Source organism: Ornithorhynchus anatinus, chromosome 10 (genome assembly GCF_004115215.2).
Source record: "Ornithorhynchus anatinus isolate Pmale09 chromosome 10, mOrnAna1.pri.v4, whole genome shotgun sequence".
In the NCBI taxonomy this organism is placed as follows: domain Eukaryota; kingdom Metazoa; phylum Chordata; class Mammalia; order Monotremata; family Ornithorhynchidae; genus Ornithorhynchus; species Ornithorhynchus anatinus.
Window position 1 is genome coordinate 5846691 of NC_041737.1, and position 6503 is coordinate 5853193.

Below are 6503 nucleotides of genomic sequence, written 5' to 3' on the forward strand. Positions count from 1 at the left end.
CGTGCCGGCAGCTTAGCCAGAAACTCCGGGCTGCTGTTTGTTCACTTTTAATAAAAATAAATGTCATCCTGCAGGCCTTTTCTGTTTGCCAGGACAGACAGAGCCTAAAAGCAGGCTGGCTTCAGGGAAATGCGTGGCAGGCCTTCCCTACGCTGGCTGATTTACTGCCTGCCTGTCTAGATTCCTCCACCGTGGCTCCAAGGAGTTGGTTATGAAGGAGCCCTGCTGAGAAAAAAACGGTGACGGGGAGGATTGCCCCCATTCAGGGAAATTTCCGATCAGTAAACCTTTAGGGAGGAGAGTGGTGATGATACGTATTTCCATCATCTGCCCTCTCCTCTCCATCCAAATGGCCGGCATGCTGGTCCAGTTGCTTATCACATCTTAGCTTGACTACTGCATCGACCTCTTCCCGGTCTCTGCTCTCTCCCCTCTCCAGTCCATATTTCACCCGGTACCCAGATCAATTTCTAAAACGATATTTACGCTCTCGTCTTCCTTCGAAACCTCCAAGGGTTGGGCATTCCTCTCTGCGTTAATAAGTGGCGTTAAGTCACTGACTCTGCTCTCTCTCTCCCTCTCTCCCATTTGTCCACTCTCTAATCCCACTACACCCCGGCTCTGACTCTTCGTTCCTCTCAAGCCAAACCGCTCACTGTGCATTGTTCTCCTGTCTTTCCTGCCACCCACCTCTTGCACACACACTCCTCGGCCCACAGCTGGAAGCCCACTCCACCACATAATAATAATAATAAGAATATTGGTATTTGTTAAGCACTTCTTATGTGCAAAGCACTGTTCTAAGTCCTGGGGAGGATACAAGGTGATCAGGTTGTCCCACGTGGGGCTCACAGTCTTAATCCCCGTTTAACTGATAGAGGTAACTGAGGCACAGAGAAGAGAAGTGGCTTGGCCAAAGTCACACGGCCGACAAGCGGCGAAGCCGGGATTCAAACCCATGACCTCTGACTCCTAAGCCCGGGCCCTTTCTACCGAGCCACGCTGCTTCGCTCATAATCAGCGCTCAATAAATACTATCGAATGAATGTGGGACAGGGACGGTGTCCGACCTGATTATCTTGTACCTGCTCCAGTGCTTTAATACAAGTAGTTGCCCACAGAGTAGGTGCTTAACGAATATTACAGCTATTATTATGATTCATTATTATTTCACTCCCATGATGACTGCTCAGTTTGGGCATCGGTTTGGCCAGAAAAAAGTGTCTAAGAAGTGGTGAGATTAAACTGCTGTGTTTATGCTGTGCTGACTTTCCTCTGACTTTCCTCACAGCACTTATGTCCGTATCCATAATTTCTTTCTTTCTCTATTACTGTCTGTCTCCCCCTGTAGACTGTAAGCTCCTTGTGGGCAGGGAACAGGTCTACCAACTCTGTTACATTGTAATAATAATGATGATAATGTTGGTATTTGTTCAGCGCTTACTATGTGCAGAGCACTGTTCTAAGCGCTGGGGGAGACAGAGGGGAATCAGGTTGTCCCACGTGGGGCTCACAGTCTTAATTCCCATTTTCCAGATGAGGGAACTGAGGCCCAGAGGAGTGACGTGTCTTGCCCACAGTCACACAGCTGACAAGTGGCAGAGCCGGGATTCGAATCCATGACCTCTGATTCCCAAGCCCGTGCTCTTTCCACTGATCCACGCTGCTTCTCCTTGGTTGCACTCTCCCAAGCGCTTAGCTCAGTGCTTCACCCACGGTAAGCGTTTAATAAAATCGATCGATCGATTAAGTGATACCTTACTGTTTCCCCTCACTGACCCCCTCATCTCTATTTCCCCCCACAACTTACTTATTGCGGGAATTGTTTATCATCATGAAGACTGTATAATATCTTTTGAAAGCGTTTGCGTTACACTCTGCCTCTTAAGCTCCACTGAAATAAAGCAGCTATAATCTCCGTGACAGTCGCTACTATAAATGCTGATCATAAAAGCCGGTAAAGAGGCAGATAGGTTGATTTATCATGAATCGGTCCTCCCAGAGAGCTACTCGCTAATAAAATTCAGAGAAATGATTGCGCACCGAGGCTCAGTGCTTCGACGCTGATACGGCGCCCCAAGACCTGGGTCTCGCGTGCACCATTTTTCCCATCGCCGGGTGCTGCCGGTTGGAATGAAGCACAGCTCAGCCCGTCCCGGTGCCCGTTAAGTTGAAGGATCACGCTTTCTGTATCCTGAGCGGAAAATGTGATGTTTAGGGAGCGACGAACCGAGTCGTCTCTCAGACTCAGAAACGCACTGTGTTTGAGCCTCTGGCTGCTTAGGGGCCGCGAGAGCATTTGGGGCCACAGAGGTAACGGAAGCCCCGGGTTTTCTCCTCCGAAGCTGATTACAAATATTGTCATTAGCGTTTATGACTCGACTCCCATCTATTTTCCCTTTACTTAATTGCGCTAAATATATCAGCATAAATGGAGTCAAATGGTGCTATAAATTCAGTTGGGGATACCAACCACCGACATAATGGGAGTATGATTCTGTGCAGGAGTAGGCTGGTTAGACAATACAGATCCGATTTGATATGGGTCTTTCGATCGATAAATAAATAAATCGTACTCACTGAGCACTTACCGTGTGCAGAGCACCGCACGAGGCACTTGGGAGAGTACAATATAGCAGAGTCGGTAGACAGGTTCCCTGCCCACACCGAGTTTGCGGTCTAGAAGGTGGAGACAGACATTAATGGAAATAAATACATTACTGATAGGTACATAAGCGCCGTGGGGCTGAGGGACGGGTGAATAAAGGATGAAAATGCAAACTTAAGGATGATACAGAAGGGAATGAAGGAAGAGGAAATGAGGGGCTAGGTGGGGAAGGCCTCTTGGAGGAGTTGTTGTCTTATGTTGTCGAGGAGTGTCCGATCCACAGCGACGTCACAGACACCTCTCTCCCAGAGCGCCCCACTTCCACCTGCGATCGTTCTGGTAGCGGATCCGTAGAGTTTTCTCGGTAAAAATACAGAAGTGGTTGACCGCTGCGGCCTTCCGCTCAGTAAATGAGTCTCCGCCCTCGACTCTTTCCCTTGCCTCTACTGCCCGGCACGGGTGAGTTTTGACTTGCAGCAGATTGCCTCCCACTCGCTAGCCACTGCTCTAGCTAGGAATGGAACGGACAGGCCTCTGCTTGACTCTCCCTCCTGTAGTCGGGACTGGTAAAGGACTGGAAACTCTCCAGGTGAGACCCTGAGAGGGGTCTTGGAGGAGACGTGATTTCAACAAGGCTGATGGAGGCTTCGTGGATCGTGTGAAAGATCTTGAAGGATTTTGAAGGATTTGCATTTAACTCAAGAGCTAGACATTGAGGTCGATGACCTGATCCAAAGCTCAGGTGGCTTATGTGAAAAACCAGAGAGCCATGAGGCATCCAGGAACTCCCAGACAGATCCAGTTCCACCTCGGCCCGCAGCGTGCTAAGCGTCGGAGGAAATGGTCAGAGTCCGTGCCCGTCCCAGCGCTCAGTACAGTGCTGGGCACGCAGTCGACACTCAACATACGCTATTATCGCCATTAAGGGCTGACCCAATTCCACACTCATTATTGTCATCGCTATCGTTCATTTATTGTTTTCATTATTAATGATCACATCATCAATATCCATCCTCCAAGTCGGACAAGTGGGAAGGGATGTTGCCCACGTCATCGGTCCCATGAATGAGCACAAATACCCACTTGGGAGAGACGCTCTCTCCATCTTATTCACTCACACGCACACACACGTGCACACACCCCCCCCCCCCCACACACAAATATACTCCCCCGTTGCGCTTCCCTCTCCGGCACCCCAGGAAACGTGAAAGCATGGCTACTTCTGGTTTTCCCAACCTTTCCATATCAGGGGTGATCAAGACGTCGGGAAAGGGAGATAAAGTGGTACAGGGGGATTGTGACCTGGGAGGGAGGAAGGAGAGAAGGAGGTGGGGAGGGGGGAGCCACAGAGGGACTTACTATGTGCCAGGCACTGTACTAAGCACTGGGGTAGATGAGGTTGGACGCAATGTCCCACATGGGGCTCACAGTCTTAACCCCCATTTTACAGATGAGGTAACTGAAGTGACTTTCCCTAGGTCACACAGAAGACAAGTGGAGGAGGTGGGATTAGAACCCAGGTTCTCTGACTCCCAAGCCCCTTCTTTATTGTTAGGCCCATTTGCCACTCAACACTTAATAATCTTGGTATTTGCCAAGCGCTTACTATGTGCAGAGCACTGTTTTAAGCGCTGGGGTAGATACAAGGTCATCAGGTTGTCCCACGTGAGGCTCACAGTCTTAATCCCCGTTTTACAGATGAGGGAACTGAGGCCCAGAGAAGTGAAGTGACTTGCCCACAGTCACACAGCTGACGGGTGACGGAGCCGGGATTCAAACCCATGACCTCTGACTCCCGAGCCCGGGCTCTTTCCGCTGAGCCACGCTGCTTCTCTTGAGCCATGCTGCTTCTCTGTATTATGTGCCGAGCACTACATTAAGCGCTTCGGTGAGTTCAATAGAACAATATAGCAGACACGTTCCCTGCCCACCGTGAGCTTGCAGTCTAGAGGATGAGCTTACACAGAACCCATTTGCTCCGGAGCCACTGCCCTCTCTCTCCCCAGATCTTTTCAACGTGGGCACCACCTCCTAGTCGTGAAACTCAGCAGGAGTCATGAAACTCAGGAGTAGAAGGACAAGGAAAATTAAAATGCTGGACATAAAAGCGTCCAGTGCTGCAGGTAATAAATACAACTATTACATTATGGCATTCTATCGTTATATTTCAAACGTACAGTTACTTTCAAATGAATCATTTAAAAAACAAGTAGAGATTTCAGCGTCCACAGACAGCGGAATATTCAATCTGCCTCTGAGGAAACCACAGTCGTAACAGAATTCAACTCTATTTTCCGTTTAACCCATTTGGGTCTTAATGTGGCAGTAAGCTTAACACAAAGAGGCAAAAAGAGATATTAAAAAAAAACACACAACAGATGTTTATTTCGATGAAATAGGCTAATCGGGTTTAAACAATTCTCTTTTATTTTAAATCCCCACAACAGATCAGTACGATCTAGGACACAGAAAGAGGGGGGGCATTTCACAGGGCCTCACAACTACTGCTTTTCAGATAGGGAATGGGATGGGAGGAAGTGGGGGATGCATCCAAAGGCTTTTGGAGAATAAGCTTGGGGGGGAAAGGATGGGAAATTCTCTCTCGACTGAAATGGGAAAGGAGAAATATTAGCCTATTTATTTTGTTAATGAGGTGTCCATCCCCTTGATTCTATTTATCGTGATTATGTTGTCTTGTTTCTGTCCATCCGTCCCCCCCGATTAGACCGTGAGCCCGTCACTGGGCAGGGATGGTCTCTATCTGTTGCCGAATTGTATATTCCAAGCGCTTAGTCCGGTGCTCTGCACATAGTAAGCGCTCAATAAATACTATTGAATGAATGAATGAATCCATCTTGACATAATAATGATTAGGACCACAGATAAACTGAACAGTCAGGTTTCTCTGTCCAACCTGAGCGAAGCTAAATAGACATGGAGGAGGAATTGGACCTCTGTGGCTTAGTGGTTACAGCACAGGCCTGGGAGTCGAAAGGCCTGGGTTCTAATCCCAGCTCCGCCGCTTGTCTGCTGTGTGACCTTGGGGGAGTCACTTAACTTCTTTGTGCCTCAGTTACCTCATCTGTAAAGTGGGGATGAAGAGTGTGAGTCCCATGTGGGACAGAGACTGTGTCCAACTTGAATAACTTTTATCTACCCCAACACTGAGAACAGTGCTTGACACATAGTATTTAATAAAAACCATGATTGCTATTATTATTATTAGGAAAATCTACAAGTTGAGCAAAATGCCAGGGGATTCAAAATGGAGGAATCAAACTGGCCACCTGTAGGCTTGGCCATCTAAGCTGTTAGTCACCCGGGTAAACTTTCAACGGGGGAATCATTTTGATTTCAACAGTAGCCCTTTAATCGCTTCTCGGGTTGAGTGGGGTCCACCGATTCCTCACAGGGTCTCTTCCGCTCCGTTTCATGTTCAGCGAGCAAACTATTAGGCTATCTTAAAGAGCAGAGGAGACAGATGCCCGCTAAGGCAGTTTAATAACCAGGGTAGCGAAAAATGAAAATGTCCTTGAAATAATTAATTAACCAGTGGTAATGAGTTTTAGAAGTGCTGCATAGGTAGATTTTTTTTTTCCAAATTGCTGGTAGGAAAAAACATAAAGTGACATTGATGGACCGACTGACTGACGAATGTTGAGTAAAAATGAATCCCCCAGTTGGATGGAGCGAGAGGGGTGGCGGCGGGGCAGCTATTGCCTTCGAGTCTCTTAGGTATCGTACTGTGGAGATACTTGGCGTTCTGGAAAGATACACCGAAAAAACTGGAAATCAATTGCCCTCTTCACTCTGTCACCTTAACTGCCCTTAATTCAAATTGTTCTGTAACCACGAAGTACCATTTACTGATAGTCTAGAAGTGGGAAATGGATTT